The sequence below is a fragment of the Astatotilapia calliptera genome, chromosome 2, assembly GCF_900246225.1.
Source record: "Astatotilapia calliptera chromosome 2, fAstCal1.2, whole genome shotgun sequence".
In the NCBI taxonomy this organism is placed as follows: Eukaryota; Metazoa; Chordata; class Actinopteri; order Cichliformes; family Cichlidae; genus Astatotilapia; species Astatotilapia calliptera.
Window position 1 is genome coordinate 27842804 of NC_039303.1, and position 17044 is coordinate 27859847.

General features: G+C 41.1%; 1 protein-coding gene across 11 annotated transcripts in view; it reads right to left on the reverse strand.

The window, feature by feature from the left end:
• col23a1b (collagen type XXIII alpha 1 chain b) overlaps positions 1-17044 on the reverse strand; it is a 128890-nt gene that overhangs the window by 76740 nt on the left and 35106 nt on the right. The window lies entirely within an intron of this gene.

The window sequence follows — 17044 nt, forward strand, 5'->3', positions numbered from 1 at the left end:
GCACAGATGAGAGAGGAAGTACAGAAAGGATATTGTAAGAATAAAAATGACAGTTAAGAACTTGATGACATGGGGAGAAATATAGGTTTTAATGAGCTCAGGTCCCACAGTGAGACCGAAACCTTCTCATTTGGGTAGAGGGTTTAGATTTATAGAACCCCAGAGTGCAAGGGAGTTTCGGACCGCATAAGAAGTCCACCAGAGAGCAGGCGGGGCTCCAGCCTGCATATACAGAGTCTATTAGATTTTTACACCAAATTTATCAGCGTTGAAGTCAGCATCGGAGCCAAAGGGCTGCTCCCTGTTGCTCCATGTGTACGTTACACCTGACACTCACACGGCTCTTCTTTTTCTGTGCATTTTTTTCTGCCTATTATATTCTTTTAATATTTTTTTCATCTGTGGATGAGTTTCAAACCTTGACTGGAGATGACTGAAGACTGGAGATGTGAACATGAATTGTATTCTAGGACCACAGCGCAACGGTAAAGTGCATAAACTGTCCATGACAGAACCTTATCTTGCTAACAATACATCAGCTCTCTGCAAGCATCTGCAAAAATATGCTAACACTAAGTGTTGTTGACTTTGTGTTCAAAGTTAAACACACACACACAAAAAAAGACCATAACGTAGGGACTGTAGCTTAGCTTTATAGGCTATTACATGGTATTTACATGACAATGCATTTTAGGACATGTTACAGAGTAACACGAAAGTAATGCAGTAACGAATAGCATACCAAATTACTTCTCCAGTGAATAAATAATAAAGATGTGATACATTAGCTTTAGTTGAGTATCGACCCCCAACATCGATTACCAATGACAAGAAACAAGACCTTACAAATATTTAATCAATCAGCGTGCAACATTAGACACTTTAATAGTCACTGATCATTTTTTGAGACAACCCTCCCCCATCCCAATCTACAGGTCTTTTGAGGGTATTAACCAGTGCTAACAATGTAACACCCTAACCTGCACCTTTCCTTTGCCTCTTTTCTACATCCCTTCTTCCTTATAGAGGGTTCAGCTTATGTTTAAATGTTTAACCTGACGTCTCAGTAGGGGGCTGATTGTTTCTGACATGATATTATGAGAACAGCTTGATAGAGAACAGTGCGGAACAGGGCGATTTTCATAAAAGCTCACATTCAGTGATAGAACACATGGTTATGAGCGGATGCTGAGCCAATGCATCAGTATGAAGTCACCGAGGGTAATTTGTACTTTCCGATGATTTCCTTTGTCTGTGCGCTGTATAAACACACATGTAATTATGCTATACAAGTCAAGTCAAGTCAAGTCAAGTTTATTTATAGAGCACATTTAAAAACAACCAAGGCTGACCAAAGTGCTGTACAGTAAATACAGATAAAAATACAATAGAACACAATTTCGTAAAACACCTCGCTGATCAAATAAAAAATAAATAAACAAATAAATTAAACCTTTCTAAAAGCCAATGAAAAGAGGTGAGTTTTAAGAGCAGTTTTAAAAGTTTCTAGGCTTTTGGAGAATCTGACGTGAGGAGGTAAACTGTTCCACAGTCTGGGTGCAGCCACAGCAAACGCCCTCTCTCCCTTTGTCTTTAATTTATACCTGGGAACATCTAAAAGCATCAGATCGGCTGACCTCAAAGATCTCCTGGGGCGATAAGTACTAAGGAGTTCTGACAGGTAAGAAGGTGCAGTGCCATTTAAAACCTTAAAAGCCAGCAGTAAGATTTTAAAATCAATCCTAAAAGCAACTGGGAGCCAGTGGAGAGAGCAGAGAACCGGAGTGATGTGGTCTCTTTTTTTTGAACCGGTCAACAGGCGAGCGGCAGCGTTCTGCACCAGTTGAAGGCGATGTAGACAGGAACGATCTAGGCCAGCATAGAGGGAATTACAGTAGTCCAGCCGTGAAGTAATAAAAGCATGGACCACTCTTTCTAGATCGTTCCTGCAAAGGTAAGACTTGACTTTGGCTAAAATCCGTAAATGATAAAAAGATCCCTTAACTACAGAGCTGATTTGTTTATCAAGTTTAAAAGCATTGTCAAAAATAACTCCAAGACTCTTAATGGAAGAAGTGCAATCGGAGGTTAGGGGTCCCAAAAAGTCAAGAGAGAAGTTGGGATCTTTAGGAAGCCCAAACACAATGACTTCAGTTTTGCTTTCATTAAGGTGTAAGAAGTTAAGAGTCATCCAAGTCTTAATGTCAGACAAGCAGGAGAGTAGCGGCTGCAAAGAAACATTGCAGTTCAACCTCAGAGGGAGGTAGATCTGAATATCATCGGCAAAGATGTGGAAGGACACATTATGTTTACGGAGCACATCGCCCAGAGGGAGCAAGTACAGAATAAACAACAGGGGGCCTAGTATGGACCCCTGAGGTACGCCACAGGTTACAGCCAGTATTAAGTCTCATGGTCAGCGTAGTCACCTTCATATGCCTCCGCACTTCATTAATCAGGACCATTTGGCGGTTTCAGCAAACTTGGCAGCATGCATGAAGGAGTAAGGGACAGTAACAGGATGCACACATACATGTACTTGATTGTGTCAGCATGGTGAGATCAAACTGATTAAACTGTGTAAAATAATGATTTAAAATAAAGAACTGTAATAAGCAGTTACTGAGTGAAGTATTAAGATGGTTTATAACTTAAAGAGTTCCCGAAAACTACTAATGGTAATGTTTTTAAGGAAATTAGTGAGTTTTTTGCAGACGTACATGGAAACAATGGACGATTAGTGCTAAGGTCACGTCAGCCTCGCGCACGAAGGATCCATAAAACTCATCAGCTGCTGTCACAGTCAATTTTCAGCACAAAGCCAACTTGGATTATTCAGATATTTATGAGTGGATACATTTTGACAAGATTCCTGGACATCTGCTAATTGTTGGAAGTTGTCTTTAATGACGAGCATCCATGTTGGATTATTACGTAATTTCTTATTTGCTGAATATTTAGACAGGTGTTATGCCTTATGTGATTGTTTATGACGTGTAATGCATGCAGCTGTGCAAAAATGGCACATTTGGAGTAAAGTGGCTCCTGATTGCTTAATGGGGGTTTGGACACTGACCAGTGAACGTATTGTTTACAGTATGCCACAAGTGATTTCCCACCGCCTCGATAAATTGTAACATAAAGATAAATCCCCATACATTTTTGCCATCCATTCATTTATTTTCTTCTTATAAAGCCCATCCTGGCTGTCATAGGAAGTTTCCCCCCCTAACACAGCACTCACACTAGCACTTGGAAGATACCAGTGCACTGAGTCTACAAACAGATGGGATTAATGCAGGTGGCTCAACAATCAGTTTCTGTAAAACGTCTGTAATATTCCAACACCATCATTAAGTTTGCAGATGACACCACGGTGATTGGCCTCATCAGTGACAACGATGAGGCCGCCTACAGGGAGGAGGTGGATCGTCTGGCTGAGTGGTGCGACAGAAACAACCTGCTGCTTAACACCGAGAAGACCAAGGAGCTCATCGTGGACTACAGGAGGAATGCTGACCCACATCCACCCATCCACATTAAGGGGACGGCTGTGGAGCGTGTGAGCAGCTTCAAGTTCCTGGGAGTCCACATCTCCGAGGATCTCACCTGGACGACCAACTGCTCCAAGCTGGTCAAGAAGGCTCACCAGCGCCTCTTCTTCTTGAGGACTCTGAGGAAGAACCACCTGTCCTCAGACACCCTGGTGAACTTCTATCGCTGCACCATCGAGAGCATCCTGACCAACTGTATAACAGTCTGGTACGGGAACTGCTCTGCCTCGGACCGGAAGGCGTTGCAGAGGGTCGTGAAAACTGCCCAGCGCATCGCCGGAGCACCACTTCCTGCCATAAAAGACATCTACAGGAAGCGGTGTCTGAAAAGGGCTGGGAAAATCATCAAAGACCCCAGTCACCCATCACATGGACTCTTCACCCTCCTGCCCTCTGGAAGGCGCCACAGGAGCCTCCGGACTAAGACCACCAGGTACCGGAACAGCTTCTTCCCCACAGCTGTCAGACTCCTGAACTCTGCCTCCTGACATCTGACCCACGTTAAACTCATGGACTGAACATACACACACCCACAATGGACAACTGTACCCTCAAACACAATAATAACATGGACTGAACCACCACTCACAACCACTAGCACTTTATATAGCCTCTGTAGAAACTATCTACACCCTCACTTATCTTAACTGCACTACTGTATAGCTCTGTGTAAATAATCATTCTGTACATTCGATAATCTTTAATCCTACAACTGTTTACAACTTGCATAGTTCCCATTTCTGTATAGCTGTATATCCCAGATTCTGTAAAGTTATTTATTTCATATTCTGTATAGTTTTTCATATTTATATCCTGTTCATATCCTGTACATAGCTTGTACTCACTACAGCCTGTACATACTTATAGTTATAGAATATTCACAACATACTTCATACCGTGTACATTATAACATACCTTAATAGACCCATTTCTGTAATATACTCACATATCTATATTATTGCTAATATATATTGTAATATATCTATATCACTAAAGCACTTCTGGATGGATGCAAACTGCATTTCGTTGCCCTGTACCTGTGCATGTGCAATGACAATAAAGTTGAATTCTATTCTATTCTATTCTATTCTATTCTATTCTAATAGTTTAGCTTTCTTTCCTCGCTTGAACAGGATGGTATGAACTGAAGAGAGTGAGAATGAAGTGAGTTTGTTGTTTGTTTGAGATTAGATATCCATCTTTCTTTCTTTCTTTTTTACTGCAGGCAAATATTGTGCAACCAAGACTAAGTGAAGCATGATCATGCACTTTTAGTCCCACTGTTGCGTATTAAAAGCACAAAGGTAAACTGCAAGGCTCAACCTAAGAATAATTAGGTAGCATCAGTCTTTAGCTGAACCCTTGACAGAAGTGGATGAAAACAAATATGCCAGTCTTTTGGTCTTTGTTTAGGATTTGTTAGCAATAAGAAAAATATGCAATATCACCAAAATTGAATCCTTTAACAGAGTAGAAAATCAATTTAACCAAACTTTGCTGGAGCAGTTGCTTTGATCCTAATATAAAGGCTACTGTGCCTAACCTGAAGTTTAGACATTACATGGTGTCTTTTATTCCAATTCACCCCCTTCGGCTGCATTTATCCCCCTGTCAGGAGTTCATTAAATCCCCAGGCATACCATCTATTGTATGTGGAGAAAATTAGGACATTAATAAATGGCAGGCTTCTAATTAAAAGTATTTTCCGTCCTTTCATTCTTCTGTGTCTGAGTTATGCCCTCAGACTCTTATTAGGGGCCCTTGCTTTAAGTGCTTGGCAAGAATTGTAAACCCAAACCGAGCTACATGGTTACCATCAAGCATGAAAGAGCAGATGGCTAACCTTTTCAAATAGTATCAGGGGCCCAATCATTTACACACATTTCCTTTTAACGAAAGAAAATGATGCTTTCACTTTCGTTCCTCTCGCCTTTAATTGCGGCTCAATTTTCCACCCTCTCTGAGATGTTTACGCAAGCATGTAAACAAGGCTGACAAAGTTGGTAATGGTTGTATCTGAAGAAGGAAAGACAAACAGCAACAAATGGCAGCGCTCACAGCATGACAAAAAAAGCAATGCAAAATACAAGTAAACATAAACTACTCCAGAAAGCTTGTTTATAGAGTCGGTACTCGAGTTCCTCGAGGATATCCAAGGCCATATACAAACTAAGTTTGTTAATATTTTCCCAATTTTTCACGTAATCTACACCAGATAAGTCCTTATTTTAATCTTTTAATTTACACTGAGAGCCGAACACAAGGTTTTAACAGTCCCATGTTTATGCATTCAGATAAGCATTGTGGTATATCGCTATCACACTCGGATTAATAAATTAGTCACTTCATTATTATGTTTACAGCTCAGAAAACCATCACACGCCTCACTTAACTTCACAACTGAATAGAACAAACACAAAGGAACGTGGGGACGTTTGGGGGCAGTGTAGTGTACTAATGTTTGCCTTTCAGTAACTGATAAACATTTAAAACTCAAGCAGTTCAGGCAAAATATTAACATAATTATTTCATCACCATTTTATATGCTGGTGTGGAATTTTTAATAGTTGTGTAACAGCCTATGGCACTAATGTGTTTGTCATTGATGTGACCTAAATTAATGAGATAAGAATAAATGGCACGGAGGCGATGTTGACAGCAGAAACGGTCATCGTGAGGAACTGGGATATTTATAGTTTTCAGGAAACACCCACCTGGAGAGCAAAACAAAGCTTCCCCGCTAAAAGCAACTGTACTTTTACCAGCTTTATAATGATGGATAGCTGTTAACAGTTGCCTCGAGGTGTTTTATATTGTTAGGCAATGACCCTACAATACTGCTACATACAAACAAATTCAAAAAGTTAGTTAAACTGTTAGCAAAGTGGACAAAACAGCTTACAAAAACCCGTTTTCTAATCCCAGACCAGCAGAGTAGCTAAACTGCACCAAATCAACTCAGGTTGTCAATGAAGAGTCATTAAAACTAACATGAGAAATAAGATAAGATTTATGTCATAAGCTATTACTATTTTGTTATTACTGTACTTTAACACTGATGGATCAGTATTAAATAGCAAGCTAGTGTTAGCTAATTAGCACCCAGGATTTCAGAAGTGAAAACAGATGTACCTGTTAGCAATATAAAAGCAGTGCTTGTCAACATGATTATGACTTAGTAAAAATCTGATTATCTCCATTAGCAGCCTTATTATGTACGTATCTGTTCAACTGCTTCTTAACACAAATATCTAAACAGCCAATCGCATGGCAGCAAATCCGTGCATTTACACATGTAGACATGTAAAAGGCGGCCTGATGAAGTTCAAACTGAGCATCACAAAAGGGGAGAAAGGTGATTTAAGAGATTTTGAATGTGCCATAGTTGTTGGTGCCACACAGGCTGCTCTGAGTATTTGAAAATCTGCTGATCCACTGGGATTTTCCCACACAACCACCTCTAGAGTTTACAGAGAATGATATGAAAAAGAGAAATATCCAGAGAGTGGCACATGACTGGGAAAGTCAGGGATGCCAGAAGTACGCAGAAGAACCTCTCTAGCTCATCTTGAAGCAGATGGGTTACTGCAGCATATAAAGATGACACTGCACGGCAATCCAACAGGTAACAACAGGGAACTGAGGCAACAGTTTACACAAGCACAGTGACATTGGGCAATAGATGATTGGTAATAGCCTAGCAGCTTTGGGTCCTGCCTCATACCACCGTTGTCTATTATATTTTAATTTTTTTTCAATTTCCTCACTTAAGATTTTGTGGATCTCCTGTTTAACTGGCCTCATTTGCTCCAATACCTGGAGCACACCTTGTAACGGTGTGCAGTTGTTCAAATTTTTCCAAATTTTCCTGCAAATCTGACAGCTTTTTTGCTCTCACCTTCTTTAGGACTGCACATTTTGCAATAATTTTACCCCTAAGGTATGCCTTAGCTGCATCCCATAAAATTGTAGGATTAACTGTTCCATTGTCATTGAGTTCTAAATATGTTTTTAACTCCTGTCCCATTTCTCTTTTAAACGAGTCATTATTTAACAGACTTGTGTTAAGCCTCCATAAGGTGTTTTTGGGGCTAGCTTTAAACCCAATCTTCACAGTTAGTCCCGAATGATCAGATAAATCTCTCTGTCCTATTATACAATCCTTCACTCTGTGGAGATCTTCACTAGGGCAATAGATGATTGGAAAAATGTTGTCTGATCTGAGTTTCAATTCCTGCTGCAACATTCGGATGTTAGCGTCAGAATTTGGCATAAACAACATGAAAGGATGGCACAGTGAACCCAATTTGATGGTTACACTTACCCAAAAACTCTCAAACTAGTTTCTTGATCATTACAAGTTCAGGCGAGTTCACTGTACTCAAATGACCTCCACAGTCACCAGGTCGAAATCCAACACAGCATGTTATAGACGTAGTGGAACACAAGATTCACATCATGGAAATGCATTGACGCTATCATGTCAACATGGACGAAAATCTTTGAAGAATGTTTTCAGCACCTTGTTGAATATATGCAATAAAGACTTAAGGCAGTCAAGAAGGCAAACAATGTCCCTAACAAAGTTGAATGGAAAGAAAGAACCAAAGAAAATCAGAGGAATGGAGAGAGGAAACTACTCAGAACAGAGCAGGGAAACAGGTACTAACTGCCACACAAGACAGCACAGTAAGATAAACAAGATGGAGGTAAAGGGATTGTGCAATTGTAGTGTGTGGTTTGAATAACCCCCAGTGTTGCTAGAGACTTCTGTAAAAAAAGATAAAGATGTGATTTTAGAAAACCTGGAAAGACTCAGGCTGAATCATCCCTGTTTGGAGTCGCTGCAGGCGTGTTTTCTCTGACAACCACAGTGTGGGTTTGCGGTTAATACAGGGGTCCATATAAAGCCTAGACTATGCTTAGCAGAAAAGTCACACAGATACACACATCTCAGTGCTTTCCTTCAACACACACACACACTGACCATCAACACATGTGCGCTCAGGCTTGTTTATGCAGAGCATTCCAGTGTGACGCCTCCGAGGCACATTAAAGAGCCCCCCCCAGCAGGCCAAGTGGTGCCCCCCCAGCACGCATCCGTTGGCCCAGGGAAGGGGGTCCTGTTTGCTTTATCAGGTTTGTTTTGATTCTACAGTCAGTATCCAATAGCCGTCCCAAGTGCTAAGCTCTGAGTTTGTTGTTGAACTGTATGCTTGTCCTTTTGAAGTGACGGGAAACCAGCATAACTTCCACTGAGAAGCAGCGTCATCAGACTTTCGGTTACATTCGCAGGGCTCCAGCAGTGACAGCAGAGGTTTCCACACCTTTTGGCAGGCTCCCAGATTCTCACGTCGGATTTAAAATTTGTTAAAACGTGTATTTATTGATTTTTGATTTTGCAGGGATGTTAGATATTCCTGGAGCCACAAATTTAGCCAGTTAGAGAAATAAAGTGAAACCAGGCATGGCTTTCCTCCACTTGCATTTAACAGGACAATGATAACATAGTTAACGCATGTCAGATCTGCTTTCACAGCAGAAACGAGTTCATAAATTCTGAAGAAGCTATGAAAGCAAATACTGGCAAGAGAAGCTCAGGAAATATTTAAAAGATTAACATCTAAACTGCTGCAGGATAATGCAATCATTTATAGAACATTAACTATTTTACTAATACAATATCCCATGTTACCAAGTCTAGTGTGTGCTAATACTTAAAACTTATGTTTGCTAATATTATCATATTTCTGTCCAATTTTACTGAGTAGAGATTTTACAATTCAGAGCTTGTGCTTCTTCTGCAATGTGCTTTAGCGGTTCTCATTCAAAAATATTACAAGATGGCAAATTTGAAGCAAGAAGCAGTTCTGTTCGTTGTTATAGAACATATACGCGGTTTGTAGACACTTTGCTACTACCATGGCGGTACTGCCTGAATGGCATAGATTCAGCAAGGTGCTGGAAACATTTGGTAGAGATCTTGATTTACATGGTAGCTTCACACAGTTGCTGCAGAGTTGTTGGCTGAACATCCATGATGCAAATCTCCGGTTCCACCACATCCCAAAGGTGCTCTGCTGTAATGAGATCTGGTGACTGTGGAGGCTGTTTGAGTCCAGTGAACTTATTGTCATGTCAAGAAACCATTTTAGATGATTTGAGCTCACAAAATATTGAAAATATCCCCTCACGTCATTGCACCACCTCCACCAGCCTGAACGAATGTTAGAAGGCAGGATGCATCCATCCTTAAATGTGGCTGACACCAACTTTTGTTGACTGTAGAGAGAATTGGGGCAACATTTTTACAAATCTTTTATTGGTCAGCTTTGGCTAAGCTTGGCTAAGCTTAGCTGACAGTAGGGCTTCCTATGCTGCTGCAGCCCATCTCCTTGTATAACTTGGCTGGAACGAGTGGGTGTTTTTGAGTATTGGTATGGTATAGGTGTTTAAGATCATACTACAGCCTGTCCAGCACCAACAACCATGCCGCATTCAAAGTCATTTCAATCACCTTTCTTTCCCCATCCTGACACTCAGTTTGAACTCAATCAGGTCAGCTTGACCATGTCTACATGCCTAAACACACTGAGTTGCTGCAATTGTGCATTATTTACATATTTACAAGAGGTCGAACAGGTGTATCTGAGGGTAAGATAAAGAGTATTTTTTAATCTTAAAATAACCTGATATCAACTCACAATTTTTGTGAAACTAGTGCAAAAATGGGTGGTGGAACATGTGGACACCTGGCAGCCATTCCCCAGCCAGACATGTACTGTGACTCACTGAGACTCGTTTATCTACTTTATACATCCAGACATTCAGACTCAATAAAAATACAGACGTACACAATTATATTTGTCACCATCATCAGATTAACAGTAGTGCTGAATACGATGGTGGCGCAGTTAACTCAATTATCCCGGCGTGATTAGTCTAAATAACGTAAAGCTGTCATAGATGACTCACTTCAGGGGGGGGGGAGGAAAGTCATTTAGAGATCAGGATGAATCTCCTTCGCCATTCCTTCGTCAACACATATTTCTAAACTACTTGTACCACCACAGGACATCCCTAGCTAAAAAAAAAGGCTGAGAGGTGGTTGAAGAGAACATCCTTCTCCCTTTTCTCCGCCTGTTAGGACGTATATCAGCTACGTCCACTAAGTGCCCATCAGGAAACACTTACCGACGTGTTGTCGTGTTCTCACATTTGCAAACATGTGTATCACAGAGTCAAGTGTGTAACCACTGTGCTTGAAGGGTTTTTTTTGCATCAAACAACAGAAAACAAAACAGAAACATGCAGCTTGTGATTCTTCTGACTGCCATTTCCTCAGATAAAGGAGGGGCCGAAGCAGCGGGGAAGATATATTTTTAGCTGGAGTGAATAACTGCCGAGTCACTCTGTGAACAACTCTGGCTAGAACAGAAAATAAAAAACATGCAAAAAAAAGGCAGAAAGAGTAAAACTCATTGCAGAGTGCAAAAGTTAAACAGTGTTTAAGCCACAGAAATCACTTCCACATGGCTGACTCAAAGAGCCAAAACAAGACTGTGATTAATGATATTTACTGGCATACTGTCAGTGTGCTTGGAATATACAGTATTCACTGCAGTGGGCGACTGTATGCCCCAATACATACCACTGCTGACTCAACACGTGGAGGACATTCAGGCTCGTGTGTTGAGTGCCTCGACAGTGTGGTTGTTTAACATATTAGCTGAAAGCAGTGGTTGAAAAATTGGGAATATGTGACAATAGGATAAAATGAAAAGAGAGATGGGAAGGGGAGGTGGAGCCAACTTGAAACACATACCTGACATGATGGAAAGAAGGTGGTGCACCACAGGAAAATGCCGTCCCGGCGACATGGAGGGAGAGAAAAAAAGAAATAAAAGAGTTAATGGAGAGAATAAGAGCTACATAATGAAGTTCACTATTTGCCTGTGAGAATGTGTGAATGTGCAGTCTCATGTGATGCATCAGGGTGGCATGTGTGAATGTGTGTGTCGGCGACGGCGCCAAACCCAGCTGTCGATCGTTGCCCTGGTGCTTCAGTCAAAATAAACCTCCAGCAAACCATAAATCACACATAATGTTTCTTTGAACTTCTACAATCTGCAAAGAAATCGTGCATTCTCTAACTATTAAACTTCAGCCTCTAGCCTGACCGAAGACTCTTAACATCCACCAGGTCAATTTCGCCCAGTCTAGATTTAGATTCATAATTATGGCTTCATTCCACCCATTAACCCTAACTCTAAACTGTCTCAGCCTTTTCTCTCTTTTCTCTCTAACTTTCCCTCTAAACCACTCAACCAGAGGTGTCCCCCTAATATACACCATTTCTCCCATGAATCATTACTCCCAAAGAACATTCATTAATTAGTCAAAGTCCACCAATCCGTCCATATTTATCTAATTCAGGGTTGTCATCAGGAGACACTTGATGAGCTGCCAAATGCTGAATAAATTAGAAGTACCAACAGAGGCAAAAACAGTTGTGTAGTGGTACACCTCAAACCCTCCTGACTCACGCCAAACATGATACTGAGTCAAGAGGATTGCACCCTGTTTGTAAATAGTAACAATCAGACTACTTATCGCTACTCTCTACAGACCTTTCAATACTTACTCGTGCACTTAAAACTGGCTGCATTTTAAAATGTCCAAACTGAACTGGATTCAAATACATTGCTCCAAAAAATATGCTTTTATTACAGCTGTAAACATTAAAAAACCTCCAATAACTCATGCCGCTCTTATCTGTTGTGCTTCACAGCATAATAGATAAAACACATGGCAAAGACAAAGAGATGCCATCTGTACAGGTGACACAGATTAATCAGAAGCTGAAAAGGAACCACAACTAGATTATTTGAGAGATTATTTTACAGTAAGTTTAAAATGTTTTTGGTGGAGATTTAAAGAAAAATGCTCAAAAAGCACAACAGATTTCAAGAAGTTTGTTTTGTTGTAGGTCCTTAAACGAAGCACGGCTTTAGATGCACTACTTCCACAACTTTTGAAATGCAACAAAGTGAACCACATTTAGATATTTATATGACGTTATCAGCAGTTTATTACCCTTGTAAGATGTCACAATGCTCATACATGTAAATATTCACATACATTCTCTTTGTTTGGCATCATTAGTTAACTTTCTCCTGATCCAAGCAGAGGGCAAATGTGCCACTGATTTAGGTAGAAAATGTGTTTCTATCTGAAAATTAGAGAACAAAAAGTCCTTTAACTTCATGCAAGACACACAAAGGAAAGGAGTAAGTCAGAAGAGATCAAATCATATCCCGGAGAAACCCCGAAGGGATCTTTATTTTAAATATCTCTGAACACAAGGGGGAGCTTTTGGCAGCTGAGCAGGAGAGAAGCTGCATGACTCACGAATCATCGGCCCCCGACAGATCTGACATAAGGAAATCGTATCTAAAATCTTCTCTGTTGTTTTTGTGAAACATCCACCACCTCATAAACAATGCTCCAGAGCACTTTACATGAGAGATTATCCATTAATCAGCATCATTGGCACTTTAATGGCCACTCCAACCCAAACTCTCCTCTCTGATTGATTTATAGGCAATAGCAGGAGAAAGTTATTCTTTAGTGAAGAGGCACTTTCTCACAGTGACGCGGTTCGACAGAGAGGAATTCACTGACAGTGATCTCAGCGTTTCCACCTGCAAATAATGACTGTAAACATCTTTTTGCATTTCTAAACAGCCCAAAATAATTGGCAGAGACTTCTCTCACGCTGCTTTTCAAGCCCTTTCTTTCCTCTTTGCCTCATGTTGTTCTTTCGACTCAGCTCCCTCTTTCAACTTCCTACGTGATGGATCGCTCTTGCTGCTATACATCAGTGATTCTGTCTGTCTTAATGAACAAGAGCAACATTGGCACAGAGTATGTGAGAGTCATTAAAGTACGATTACCATGGTGGAGTTCATCAAAGTCAGATTATTTCAGCGCAGATCATCAAAGTCTGAATCTTTACAGCTTTTTTCTTTTCTTTTTTTTTTACACTATAATATCTGGATCATCGAGGATCAGCCGAGGTCTGGACCTCCATTTAAAACTTCAAAAGGTCACGCAGAGGAACGAAGCCTGCAGCATCCAGTCTGCATTTCAACTGGCCAGAGGTGAAATAGTCACTGAGGGAGAAACGATACAAAGCTCAGGCCAGAACTTCAAACAACCTGACAAAAGCACCCGAGACCAGATGTGACATCGTAACACATTACCTGTGCTTTAGACCAAACTGAGTCGCAACAGCAAACACTGGAATGACACAAACACGGTGTGCGAAGCCGAGAAGCAGACATGTGACACACACCAAACACATGTGCTCAGGAAGAAGCAGATGGTGACAAAAAGCAAACCGTGCGTCTGATCTCCGATATCCAGAGTTCCCAAAATGCCACAGCTCCCCTTATGCAAGTACAGTGCATTTCTTTCATCTACAGCTCACATCAATGAGCATAACCTTAACCCTACTAACATCGACCAACACAGGTGGTGTCAAAGAGCAGCCAGGACCATCCTCTAAAAAGACTTGCTAAAAGCACTACCTTAAACAGAGGGTCAGTGAACCATTCAATACGACTTTAACAATTTGAATACTCTTCCTTAAAGTAAAACAAAAACAAAACAAAAACTGATTTGATCTATCAGATTCTTTCTCCTTTTTTTGAGTGAAAGTTTGAAATCTTGTTACCTCTCTTTGCCCTTTACGTAAGTCTCCAATTCGACACGGTTGCATATTTTATTAAGCTGTATTTCCTCTGGGCTTACCGCTGTCTGAGTCCGACTCATGGACGCAAACATATACACGCACAAAAGCGAGGACAGTCAAATATGACAGCTTTACTTGTTAGGAGAAAACAAACACAAAGATGTAAATATTTGTGCCTTTCTTTTTTTTTGCTCATTAATATTAGTATTGGGACCTAATATTAGGTTGTTCTGAGGATAAGGATTTGTGTATAAAAGAGATTTATAAAACTTAATCCACATTTAATAAATGAAATGGCTGTATAATTTTATTTGAAATATGCGCTATCAAAGGCCAACTGATAACAGACAGCTAACAGCACTCTGCTTTTTCTCTCTGCTGCTCAATACATGCTGTTGTCATTATGGCTACTTTAAGGGGAGGCTCTGGGGTGACTACACACACACGCACACACACACACACACACGACTCTTCTCCACTTTAACATGCACCTCAGTCCATCTGATGTGGATGAATTGCTACTTTTTACGTTGTAAAGTGATAAAGTGATTCCTAAAATTATGTTTTGGATGAATCGCTTTGTTGACTATAGAGTGAGGTTTTATTGGGGGGGGGGGGGTTGTAACAAAGGTTTTTCATGGGAGAAGAGATGAAAGCGATACACTGCAGAGGAGCCCCGTGGTTGCGGTGGTCCTGTGGCGACTGGCGTCCTGCACAGCCCGCTCACTGTAGCTCCTGTAACTTGATGATTATTAAATTCCACAAAGTGAATGAAGACGTTCTCTTGGGGTCTTTCGCTGTCGTGGCTGATATTTTAGGAACGTTTGCGTTATTCACGCTAATGTATGTTAAATTGACCTGCTGCGTCCACAATCAGCACACTGATTGTGATTTAAGGCTCTGAGTTAAATTTCTCTTTGCCTGATTGGAAATTGTCTCATAGCAGCTTTATCCACACATTTTGCTACTTTTGCCTCTTTTCCCTTTTCCACATCTCCTCCCCTTCTTTCGCTCTTGCACAACCTACATTGCTACATACAAAAGAATATACCGTACCCTGACATTAAACTTTACTGTGCCTGTGCTGACTGCGGAGCGAATTGATGAAGTGATAGATTCCTCTCTCCGTCTGAACAATAGGGATTGGCCAAAAGCCCGACACAGATCTTTATCACTTATCTCTTCCCTCTCCCCAGAGGGTTAAAACAACACAGATCAGCATGTGGTCTGTTTTTGTTCTGCAGTGTCCAGGTTAGACACAGCGGGGGATCTAGTGGTGAGCAGATCACTCAGATAACATTAGCCATTAGCTCATGGATGGTCAGTCATAACCTGTGAAGAGGAAAAAAAAAATCCCTTCGCTAACAGGAGCAAACATGTGTGCCTTGCAGAGCCTGCAGTCTATTAAAATAAAAAACACGAACAATAAATCGCTATCATCTTTTCCCGGCCCCCCGCGAGCATTGTATAAATAGGTGACCCTGCACAGCCCAACTTAGTGTTGGTAAGGTAATTAGACATAAAATGTGGGGGGAGGAGCGGACGACAAAAGAGAGAGTCTCTGTGAAACACACTGGTTTTATTACATAGTCTGTTAGGGGTGGAAAGAGGGCTGAAACTTGTGTTGAGTGAGCGTCTGGTTATTGATGCCTCGAGGACTCACCATGCTGGTACATTCAGTGAAAAAAGGACTGCACATGTGAAGTGCAGATGAATAACAGAAGCCTCTCTCCTTCTCAAAAACCCCTTTTTTCCCCATCCTACATCTCTGAATTGTCTATTTGTCACATTGCCCATATTCTCTTTCTTTTTTCCCCCATATCTCTACAATTGTTTTCTTCTGGACTTTTCCATTTTTCCATCTTCCCATATGCTTCTTGCTCAGAGTCAGCTGTCACTCTTATCACAGAGTAATGTGCTGGGTCACACATCTGGCATCCCCTGGCAGGGAAGTCCCCTGCCCAGCCTCCACCACCATCCCCAACATTTTTTTTAATGGGGCTGACTGGATCGAGATCTTTCGTTGGCCTTCGTTTGTGCCTCCTGAAAAAACAAAACTGATGCAGGACCAAAACAATGAGGGGAGGTCTGTCTTTCATCTCTGGGCCGAGCGGGGGTTCCACATGGTCCTGCTCACGGCCCCTCTCAGCACTAAACTGTACCACAGCATTTATCAATTATCAATTAATCAGCAGTAAATACGATTACCTCTGCTCACACGCTGATGACTGATGGGATTTCCAGAGAAATACATAAATAAATAAATAAACAAACATGGCTGTTCACAATGGATGTTATTGGTTTCTTTTTTCTTCCCTGACATCCCTTTCCTCTTATCAATCCAGCACCCCCCCTCCCCCAAGGAAAAAAAAACCTGGGCTGAATGAAAAAGAGCAACAAAGCAGTTTGTCTACTTGTTGTAACAATGCTAAGACCCAAATCTAAATGAGCCAGCGGAAGGCCACTAATCTCCCTATAGAGACACCCTGTGGGTCCAGCATAGCAGACTAGAATCACAGAGTGCCTCGACACATCGAAGCCTCGACATGGACCCACATATGCACAAGCTGCAGTATAATGCACTGAAATTCTCAAAGGCAAATTTCGATTTTTACCACAGTTGTTTGGATTGCATCTACAAACCCAATTCCTTGGGTGATTTCCTGCTGTCCCTCCAGTTAAAATGTAATTAAAAACAGAATACAATGATCTGCAAATCCCATAAACCCATATT